This window comes from Narcine bancroftii, chromosome 5 (genome assembly GCF_036971445.1).
Source record: "Narcine bancroftii isolate sNarBan1 chromosome 5, sNarBan1.hap1, whole genome shotgun sequence".
NCBI lineage: Eukaryota > Metazoa > Chordata > Chondrichthyes > Torpediniformes > Narcinidae > Narcine > Narcine bancroftii.
The window spans coordinates 111,390,969-111,403,275 of NC_091473.1; the positions used below are offsets into that span (position 1 = coordinate 111,390,969).

At 38.1% G+C, this 12,307-nt stretch overlaps 1 protein-coding gene across 4 annotated transcripts in view; it reads right to left on the reverse strand.

The window, feature by feature from the left end:
* mast2 (microtubule associated serine/threonine kinase 2) overlaps positions 1–12,307 on the reverse strand; it is a 416,446-nt gene that overhangs the window by 184,788 nt on the left and 219,351 nt on the right. The window lies entirely within an intron of this gene.

The following is a 12,307-nucleotide window of genomic DNA, read 5'->3' on the forward strand; positions in this document are numbered from 1 at the left end:
AGGTCCCAACTGGCTCCAAGCAGTCCATCATCAACTTCTTTTCCAGTGGTCCTACAACCTGTACCCTCTGACATTCCCATCAATTCCCTTTGGCTTTGACCCCCACCCCAGCACCACCTCCACAACATTTACCTGCACTGAGGAATAGAAAGAGGCAATTTTACCTACCAGCAATCATTGGAATATGGGAGCAAACCAGGGCATCTGAGGATAGGCCATGTCATCACAGGAAGAATGTGCAAACACCAAGTAGAGAGTGTCGAAGGTCAAGATCCAACCCATGTCCCCGGAGATGTGATTAATTGATGAAAGCATTAGTGCAGAGGAATAGAATACAAAAGATACAAAGTGTCTGCTAATTCAAAGTCAAGCAGTAATTTTAAGTCAGGATTGTTTCAGCAGTTAGTGTATACATTGGGGGCTAAACAAATCATGTCATCTACATATCATCTAAAATCTCAAGGGGCCTTGGAGAGGTTCCATTTGACCCTAAAAACCATGATGAGGACCTATTGTTGTGAGAATGAGAAGGATTGGGATGAGGCTGTCCATTTGCTCTTGCATGCGGTGAGAGAGTCTGTACAAGAATCATTAGGTTTTAGTCCTTTGAGTTGGTATTTGACATCAAGTTAGAGGACCTTAGAGGAACAATGGGTGAGTCAGGATGAGCGGTTTAATTTATTAGATTATGTTTTAAAGTTTAAAGATAGTTTGCAGAAAGTCTGTAAAATAGCTGAGGATAATTTGAAAATGGTTCAAAATGAAATGAAAGTCTGGTATGATTAAAAACAAGCAAGAGGGAATCTTTAAACTGGAGATAAAGTGTTAATTTTGTTCCCAACCAATTCAAAACCTCTTAGGCTCAGGTTTCACGACCATATGAGATAGAGGCCAAGGCAAATGAAGTCAACTACATAATTAAAACACCTGTTCAGAGACGTAAAACACAAAGTTGCCATGTTAACATGTTAAAACCTTATTTTGAGAATTTGGATGTCAGCAAGAAGCAGCCTTCACCAGAGGTATTAGTTACTGATAAAACTGAAGAGGTTATGGATCATGAGACAATACAAGCTGAATCTTGTCAGGGTTAATTTAAAGAAAACGTTGTTCCAGTTTGTCTATCTAATTTGAGTATTTTGCAGAAGTTGGATGATAAGTTAGCTCATCTGCAGCCCAAGAAAAGGATCAAATGAAACAACTACTTTTAAAATTTAGGAACTCGTTTTCAGGTGTGCCTCAGAGAACTTGTAGCTTGCCATGATATTGGAGATGCAAAACCTATCAAACAACATCCATATAGAATGAATGTTGAAAAGTGTAAACTAGTAGATCAAGAGATTGAATACATGTTAAACAATGACATCATTAGGTGTTCTATCTCAGATTGAAGTTCACCTTGTGTCCTGGTGCCTAAATCAGATGGGACAGTTAGATTTTGAACTGATTATCGAAAAGGTAATGCGGTAACAAAGACAGATGCTTATCCTATCCCTAGGGTGGATGATTGTGTAGACAAGGTTTGAAAGGCAAAGTTTCTTGCAAAGATTAATTTATTAAAAGGTAACTGGTGTGTTCCCTTAACATAGAGAAGTGGAGAAATTTCTGCATTCCCTGTCAGGTTCATATGAATAAAGTGTTCTACCATTTGGAATGAAGAATGCTCTAGGAACATTTCAAAGGATAATTAATTCTGTGACTCAAGATTTATAGCATATGGAAGGGTGATGTCACACTGATGGAGAAGTGGCTGGAGAAGAACAGCCCTCCACAGAGAAAAGAAAAAAAGAAGAAAAAACAAACCTGGACAGAAAAAAAACATAGAAGGCCTGAAAGATAAAGAAACCAAGAAAACCCGAGATGGCACCAAAAAAGGAAAAGACCAGAGAGACAGCTAAAGAAGAAGACAGGAAAACAGCAGAAAGAAAAGAGGTAGGCCTTACCTTAAAAAATAATGTCTGATCCCTGAAGCCATTAGATGACCAGCTAGGCAATGGCCCTCCCCGGAACGAACTACAAAAATGGCTCATTGAGCCACAAAAAGAAACACAACCGTGCATGCACCGGGGCGCATAACAAAAAAAACACTGACAGGAGGGGAGCCCAGCAACGGGACAAAATTGAATTGACAGAGATAGTTGGGCAGGTGACATCGTGGCAAGAAGACGTAAACAGAAGACAAGAGAAGGGGTTAGAAAGAGACGAAAAAGATAAAGACTTAAATGGAAAAGAGGAAGGTAAAAAAGATAAACAGTAAATAGATAGAGAATATTTCGATGAACAAATGAAGACATTAAGACATTTTAATAACAGAATTTAACACAATAAAAATAAAAATAGAAAAACCAGAAGATAGAAGGCAAAAACTAGAGCTAGCCATAGCAGATAAAAGATAAAGAACAGATGAAGTGGAAGAAAGTCAGGCAGCTGTGAAATTAGAAATGAATGAACTAAAAGAAAGGCTGAAGGATAGAGACAAGGAAATTAAAGAGATACAAGATCTGTTAATTCAAAAAATTGATGTGTTGGAGAATTATAGCAAACGAAACAATATAAAAATAGTAGGCGTGCAGGATGGCGTAGAAGGGTCAGACATAAAGGGATTAATAAAAAGATGGATCCCACAAGTCTTGGAAGCAGAAGAACTACAAGACGAAATTGAAATCAGCACCAAAACCGCGTTCAAACCAAAAACCATGGTACATAATAATAAAGTTATTAAGACACACAATGAGAAAAAAAATTAGAGCGGGCAAAGGATAAAGTAAAAGAAAATAAACAGTCACTGGAATATAAAGGACAAAAAATATTTTTCTAACCAGACATTAGTTTCAAGCTCTTAAAGAAATGGAAAGAGTTTAACTTGACAAAACAGACATTGTGGAAGAAAGGCTATAACTTTATACTACGACATCCAGCAGTATTAAAAGTATTCATTCCTGGAGAAAGAAATCGACTGTGCTCAGACCTGAAAGATGCCCAACACTTTGCAGAACAATTGCTGAACAGACAACAAAACGAGAAGTACTAAAAAAAAACTACCAAAATAATGTATAGAAATAAGTTGTAAAGATAATAATGTAAATATAAAGTTTAAGAGGGAAGAAGAACTGCTACTGCAAAATCTGTTCACTATTACCGCAACCCAAATAGATAAGGGAGTTGTAAGGAGTCTGGCAAGGAGTCACAGACAAACCAATACGGGGGGGGGGAGTTAAACATTATTTCGGGTAGGAATATTTTATGTGTTATTTTTAGTAGGGGTTTCCAGGATCATTTGCTTTATAATCATGTCATTGTGTATGGAGATGTGCAAATAAATTTTAAAAGAAATAATGGAAAAAAGAGATGGAAGAGTTGAGGAGATGAGAGAGAATTCAAAAAGGATGTACAAGATGGGTACATTAAATTACATGACCATAAATATTAATGGAATACACAACCAAATTAAAAGGAAGAGGTTACGGACATTACTAAAAAAAGAAAAAGTCGACATTGCATTTGTGCAAGAAACACACTTAACCAAGATAGAATGGATATATTAATTAAGCACCAGATGAAGATGGATTCCCTATAGTGTTTTATAAAGTTTTTAGGAATCTATTAATCCCTCCCTTCCTAGAAGTAATGAATCAGGTGGAAGAGACCCAAAACTTGCCAGAATCATGTAAAACAGCAATAATCATAGTAATTCCGAAAGAGGGAAAAGATCCACTATTGCCAATGTCACACAGACCAATATCATTATTGAATACCGATTATAAATTAATAGCAAAATTATTAGCAAACAGGTTGAATGACTGTGTACCGAAACTAGTAAGGCAAGATCAAATTGGATTTGTTAAAAAAAGACGGGCAGCTGATAATGTTTGTAAACTTATCAATTTAATTCATGCAGCACAAATAAATAAATAAAAGTTGCTGTTAAGTTAGACGCAGAGAAAGCCTTTGAGAGGTTAGAGTGAAATTATTTATTTAAAGAGTTACAGAAGTTCAAACTACTGGAAAAATGTATTAACTGGATTAGAGCATTATATAATGGTCCGTTAGCAAAGGTAGTAATAAATGGATATATATCAGATCACTTTAAATTAAGATGCCCATTATCCCCTTCACTGTTCGCTTTGGTTATTGAACCACTAGCAGAGTTGATAAGGGAGGAAACTATGATAAAAGGAATAAAAATAAAAGAGAAAGAATATAAAATCAGCCTATTTGCAGACGACATCATAGTATATTTAACAGAACTAGATAGGTCAATAAAAAAAACTATATATGAAACTGGAAGAGTAAGGAGAGATATCAGGGTACAAGATTAACACCAATAAAAGCGAATTGATGCCAATGAATAAAGTTGATTATTCAGTATTTAAAAAAGAAACCCCTTTTAAATGGCAATCACAGGTGATATGTTTCCTTGGTTATCAGAATAGATAACAACTTAAAACATTTATATAAACTAAACTATGAACCATTAATTAAAAAATACAGGAAGATTTAGAGAATTGGAAAGAGCTACCATTAACTTTAATAGAGAGAGTAAACTATATTAAGATGAATGTGTTTCCACGGGTTCAATATCTATTCCAAACGTTACCAATCCCCCTGACTGAAAAATCTTTTGCAAAACTGAAGAAAATAGTCAAGAAATTTTTATGGAAAGGTAAGAAATCAAGAATAGCGCTAGAAAAATTAACATGGAGTTACAAACAAGGGGGTGCTACAGCTACCAAGCTTCAAAAATTACTACAGAGCAGCACAGTTAAGGCACTTATCAAATCTTTATCAGAGGGGAGAAAAACTGGATTGGACTAAGATAGAATTAGACAAATTGGGAGAAAATATCTCAGAACATATACTTGATAAATGGGATGAAAAATTGGTGCAATACAATAATTCACCAGTACTACATCACAGACTTAAATTATGGAAAAGAGTACACTTGGAAGAACAAAAGATAAAGAATCAAATACCAAAAATGTTATTGACACAAAGCCCATTAATCCCCTTTACAATAGATAATTTATTTTTCAAGGAATGGGATAGAAAAGGAATCAAGAAGATAGAAGATTGCTTTTTGGGAAATAATTTATTAACAATTGAGCAATTAAAAGATAAATATGGAATAACACAAGGTACAATGTTTACATATTACCAGTTGAAAACTTATTTAAAAGATAAACTGGGAAATAGCTTGAGATTACCAGAAAGTAGCAGCTATGAATATTTAATCGCAGACACAATGATAATTTAAAAATGTATTACCAACATGTCCATCAAATTGCAATATAAGGAAGAGGATGAAACAAAGTATAAACTGAAACAAAATTGGGAAAAATATTTAAACATCAAGATAAAGAACGAAACATGGGAGGAACTATGTATAGGAACAATGATAAATACTAAATTACGTATGATACAATATAACTGGCTACATAGATTATACATTACTCCTCATAAATTAAAGGAGTGATGCCCAACAACATCGGATAGATGCTTTCACTGTAAACAAGAGACTGGAACAACATTACATGCAATTTGGACATGTTCAAAAGTAAAAATTTTCTGGGAAGATCTAAACCTAATATTAAACAAAATCACAAAAAATAATATACCAAAAGATCCAAAAAATTTCTGTTAAATAATATAAGAGACAAAAAAATTAGGACTAAAATTAGACAGAGCCCAAAAAAAGGTTTATTATTATAGCACGAGCAGTAGCAAAAAAATGTATTAGTGCAACCTGGAAAATGGGAACAAGCCTTAAAATACAATAGTGGTACAGAAATAAACAAGTGTATTCCATTAGAAAAAATTACATACCATCTGAAAGACAAATACGCATAATTCGAACAAATTTGGGAACCATACATAAAATGTGTTAGGGAATGCCGACCACAAACCATCTCTTAAAACGATATGATTATGAACATAATAAGATTTAGTCACTAGGGATTAATAGAGAGATAGTGAGATGGGTTCAAAGGTGGCTGGAAGATAGACAGCAGAGAGTCATAGTGGACAAATGTCTGTCAGGATGGAAGCCTGTGATCGATGCTGGGTCCCTTATTGTTTATCATTTATATTAATGATTTGGAGGAGGGGGTGGTTAACTGGATAAGCAAATATGCAGACGATACAAAAATAGGGGGAGTGGTGGATTGCATTAAAGAAATTGTTCAACAAACTTTCAGAAGCCAACCTTACTGCTAATTTAGCTGAAAGCTAATTTTGTCATGTTCCTGTCTTAGAAAAGTGGTGACTTCCAGGCGAAAGTTCAATTTCTGAGTTTCCTATACCCATGGGTAAGAAAGTTGCTAGGAAATTTGCGCATAGTGGAAATTTATATTAAGATTTTATATTATTAATAAAAATTATTGTTTTGAAGATATCATCTTGGTGAATTTCTATTGCTGCTGGTCTATGTTGTAACATCTATCATGGCATGTCTCATCAAACCTTTGTCTAAACTTAAATAGATTACAAAAGAATTGCCGCTTTGTTAACTCCTCAAAAAATTCAACCAAGTTATAACCTTCCCTGAACAAATCTACATGATGATCTTTGACGAATCTGTGCATTTGTAAATCTGTACCTCAGAAAGGATTCCAATACCTAGGCCACCCACCTTGGTCTCCTTTTTTTTTGGTTTTTCCCTTAATTCCTTTTTAAACAATGATTCATTATCAGTCTCCTCTAAGCCTGGCATCACTCCAAAGACCAGACAGGATTGAGAAAGGAAGAGTGACAGGAAGAGAATCTATAATTTCCTCCCTTGCTTCAAAAGCCTGGGTTATATTTCCTCTGGGGGAAAATGACTTAACCATTTCCAAAAATGGTTACTCTTATACTAAATTTAATTTCATCCAATATTTCACACTCTATCTTCTTAACTGCAAATCACTTCCACTCCTGGCTTTTGTAGACAATTGCAAATATTCACAAAGAACAATTCTCACATCTTCACAACACGTGGGTTAAATTTCTGGTCCTTGATCAACCATTTTTTCCAGTTGATTTTGGGTTTCTTTTCACTACCAAAACATTTTTGGCTCAAGGGTTTGTACCATGCTGTACAGTTCTATGTTCCAGCACTCTGACTCAGCAGGTTGCATCTCCAAGTTGACATCCAAGTACTTTTTTTGAATGTGATGAGGAATTCTGCATCTTCCACTTTTCAAGTTCCAGAGTTGCACCAAATTGCAGATGTTCCTCCAACCAAACACTTTAAATTTATGCCCTCAATTTTTAATCATGTCAGTAATATTTCATTTTCACTGCATTCCTAATTTCCATATTTAATTCCACTCTCTACGTACGCTTACTATACCCTCTCATAGTAAGTTCTTTGTTTCTCATATTTTTTTGTCTTATCAACCTTCCTACCATCCAAGCACATGATCATTACATAGCCTGGATTTGGTCATTCAACTTGTTTTGTGGGTGCAGATTTTCTTTCCTAAAATACCTTCAACTGCACAGAGAATGAATTTCCCTCAAGCAGCTGTTATTGATCCATAAAATCCACTAAGTACTTTATTGTCGCCGCATAAGAAAACTCAAATGAAATTTTCAAAATGCAACTGTAGTACTCACAAATACAACATGCAAGAACATACAAAACAATAAAAACAAGAAAAAGAAAAGCAGCATTAAAACAACACAAAATGCAAATGCACTAATTGGCGGAGTTTAATTCTCGAATGGCTCTGGGATATAAACTGCTCTTGAGTCTGTTCGTCCATGATTTAATGAATCAATACCGTCTACTGAGGGCAATAGATAGACCAGGTGAGTAGAATCCTTAAGGATATTTATTAGCTGCCTTTCGATACAGCGAGATTGAAATAAATCTTCCAAAGAAGACAAGGAACACCCAATGATCTTCTGGGCCAGTTGATAACCCAGCCGCTGTACAGCTGACAAACCACACAGGAATGCACACTTTCAATAGAGCAGTGGTAGAAGGACATCAATAACTTACCCTGTAGATTAATGTTCCTAAAGATTCTCAGGAAATGGAGACATTGATGTGCCTCCTTGACTATAGCAGTGGTATAAATAGTCCAAGAAAGATCCTCAGCCAAATATGTTCCCAGAAACTTAAGTCGTAACCCCTTCCACACAGATCCCATTGATATACAATGGAGCCGGGGCCATACTCTTCCTCCTGCAATCCATTACGAGCTCTTTTCATCTTCAAACAATCCAATACCAGATTATTTTCCGATCACCACACTGACAGTCTGTGGACTTCGCCCCTATAGGCTGACTCGTCACCCCTTGAAATGACACTGTCATGTCATTTGCAAATTTTATGATGGTATTAGAGACAGTCATAGGTATGAAGAGAATACAACATTGGGCTCAACACACAGCCCTGTGGGGAACCAGTGTTAAGTGAGAGTAGCGGAAGAATGAGTGCCTATTTTTACAGTCTGGGAACAGTTTGTTAAAAGGTCCATGATCCGATGACAAATCGATCTGGAAAATCCTAAGTCAGTGAGTTTACCAACCAGTCTACCTGGAATAACAGTATTAAAAGCAGAACTCAAGTTTATGAAAAGCAACCTCACATAGTATCCCTGTTTTTCTAAGTGGGTCAATGCTAAGTGACAAACAATGGCAGCAGCATCCACAGTAGACCTATTAGCCCTGTAAGAAAACTGGTGTGGATCAAAGGTGGATGGGAGACTGGCCTTAATGTGCTGCGAAACAAGCATCTCGAAACATTTCATAATAACTGGCGTTAAAGCAATGGGATGATAGTCGTTGAGGCCCTTGATAACCTTCTTCTTAGGCAGTGGAATGATTATAGCAGCCTTATGACATGACGGAATAATAGATTTTGACAGGGACCCGTTGAAAATCTTCGTAAAGACCTCAGAGAGATAGTTCGCACACTCCTTCAGCACCCCACCTAACATGCCATCGGGGCTGGCAGCTTTCCTTGGGTTCACCACTCGAAGCACCCATCTCACCTCATGTTCTTGCACAGTGAGGACATGACTGTTAGGGGCCAGTGTGTTGCATCCATCTCTTTAGCTTCCACCTCAAATCGAGCAAAAAAAAAAAGACTGAGATCCTCGGCCAGCCTAACATCACCATCAAGTCATGCGGCTGTGGTTTTTTATAATTGGTGAAGTGCTGAATGCCCTGCCACATTAGCCATGGTTTATTATTGTTGAAATAGTCCTCAAACCTCCTCCTATAGGCTGCTTTAGCATCCTTGATACCTCTCCTCAGGTTGGCTCTAGCCGCACTATTCAGTACACTATCACCTAAACTGAAAGCAATATTATGGTCCCTGAGAAAAATTTTAACCTCCCTGGTCAACCACTTCTCAATTCGCAAAATAGGCTTCATCTCAATTTAGAACGTTTATTCCAATTTTATAAGTATTTTTTTGTCATTGCTATTCTAAAAGAGACCCAATGTAATATAATTTCAGGTGCTCCTCGACTTAATAATGGGGTTGAGTTCTGATAACCCCATTGTAAGTGGAAAAAACTGGAATTCAAAAGAAGAATACAGTACCGCACCTACCAAACATTATAGCCTGGTAAGACAGTTATAAATATGAATGTTGCTCTGTGATGATGACTTGCTTCTAATCACTTACAGCTGGGCAAATTATCTAAAACAAAGCCTATTTTATACTTAAATGTTGATACCTTTTATTTCACACTTAAAAAAATAATTTCTAGTCATAAAATATAGCAATTACAACCACTGTAACTTCAAAAAATCATTAACGCAATGCCTTTACGGCGCCAGCAATCAGGACCAGACCTGGGTTCGAATCCCACGCTGTCTGGAAGGAGTTTGAACATTCTCCCCATGTCTGCATGGGTTTTTCTCTGGGGGCTCCGCTTTCTTCCCACCCTTCAAAACGTACCAGGGGTATAGATTAACGGAGCATAAATTGGGCGGGATGGACTTGTCAGGCTGAATTGGCGTGTTACAATGCTGTCTGTCTGCTGAAGAGGAGCAGCTGTACCAGCATAAAGGCCATTCCCACAGATATTCTTCCATTCTCAAAAATTAAATTGTGAATTGGAACCCTTCCGTGTCCCAAATGGAATTCAGGGATTCTGTGCCCTTCGAGAAAGGTGTTGTCAGAGATCTGAACAATTATGCTAGACAAAAATTATGCTAGATATAATGAAAACTTTCAAGAAGGCGCTACATTCCTGCAACGCAAGTAATTAAGGATTTTTTTAAATTTTGTATTAATATGTGTTAACAACAATGAACTGACAGTTTAAATCGGCATCCTGCCCAAATGCGGCTGATCAACTTCACTACTTGTCAGACATGATCTAGCTGTCAAAAGCTACAAGATGTGCATAAATACACTGAAGGCGCCAATGAGACCTAGGCTTCACAGACCTTCAACCTAATACCTTTCCTCACTATTGTTGGTATCTATGGTTTTCTGCTTAGGGTGGAACCAGCTATGCTACAAATTCATATCTTTTAATTATAATCTTTCTTTGGCTTGGCTTCGCGGACGAAGATTTATGGAGGGGGTAAAAAGTCCACGTCAGCTGCAGGCTCGTTTGTGGCTGACAAGTCCGATGCGGGACAGGCAGACACGGTTGCAGCGGTTGCAGGGGAAAATTGGTTGGTTGGGGTTGGGTGTTGGGTTTTTCCTCCTTTGCCTTTTGTCAGTGAGGTGGGCTCTGCGGTCTTCTTCAAAGGAGGTTGCTGCCCGCCAAACTGTGAGGCGCCAAGATGCACGGTTTGAGGCGTTATCAGCCCACTGGCGGTGGTCAATGTGGCAGGCACCAAGAGATTTCTTTAGGCAGTCCTTGTACCTTTTCTTTGGTGCACCTCTGTCACGGTGGCCAGTGGAGAGCTCGCCATATAACACGATCTTGGGAAGGCGATGGTCCTCCATTCTGGAGTCGTGACCCATCCAGCGCAGCTGGATCTTCAGCAGCGTGGACTCGATGCTGTCGACCTCTGCCATCTCGAGTACCTCGACGTTAGGGGTGTGAGCGCTCCAATGGATGTTGAGGATGGAGCGGAGACAACGCTGGTGGAAGCGTTCTAGGAGCCGTAGGTGGTGCCGGTAGAGGACCCATGATTCGGAGCCGAACAGGAGTGTGGGTATGACAACGGCTCTGTATATGCTTATCTTTGTGAGGTTTTTCAGTTGGTTGTTTTTCCAGACTCTTTTGTGTAGTCTTCCAAAGGCGCTATTTGCCTTGGCGAGTCTGTTGTCTATCTCATTGTCGATCCTTGCATCTGATAATAGGTACATGTGAAAAGCCAATTGTCGTCAACCACTTCCCTGTTTTTCGAAATGTGCAAACACTGACCGCAATGCCTTAACTTATATCAATACTTTCAAGCCCCTTTGACACTTGCCAGTGATCCCAGGAATCGAACACCAATCAGCTTTTAAAGTAGCAAGTGTGAAAGCAAAATCTGCTCAATGCCGACATTTGCAGATGCCAGGGATTGTACTTGGGTTTGAGGCTGGCAATCCCCAGCATCTGCAGATGCCGGTGTTGAGATCAGGCAAGTGTGAAATGAGCAATTGCATTGCAGGCATTTCCTATTAAAGGTAGAACAGGTCAAATGCCGGAGATAAACCCTTGCAAGTGTGAAAGCATTCAATGTTCCAGTTAGGAGTAGTCTAGTGTGAAAGGCCAATTCCCCAGGGAGACTGAAGGCTGATTTATTGGGATGCAAGTGTGAAAGGGGCTTCAAAGAGATACCTCACTAATTTGCATTTAAGAATGGTCCTTAAATATTGTACCCCCCAACTGGGTTCTTTGAATGAGGTTCAACAGTATTAGTGAGGTGACCTTGTCTACCTGCCTACAATACTGCTCATTCCCACTGGTGTGACTCAGTAAAATCTGTTTTGTACTTTGTTGTTCTGCTGTACATTTTGTACCTTGACAGGAAATGCAGGTTTATTTTGACAGAGAAGAATATAATGAACAAGCTGCCAGAGGATTTTGGACAGAGCCTTTGATAGGAATAGTGTAGAGGGATACAGGCCTAATGCAAGCAAAGTGGATTAGCAGAGATAACCAACAGAGTCAACATGAGCTGAAAGGACTCATCTTTGTGATGTACTCAGTTTGCTCAGGTGCACATTAAATCAACAATAATTTGGTTAGTCCCTGAGGTGACCTCTGAAAAGGTTTTGCTCAATGTTCATTTGTAACCATCACCTCTTGAGGGCAATCAGGGATACTTACCAAAATTACCCATGAAGGAATGGCACAAATTTTGGTCAACCCTCCTCTCCTTATTCTATTCTTAATTTTTGTGAGTTCCAACACCC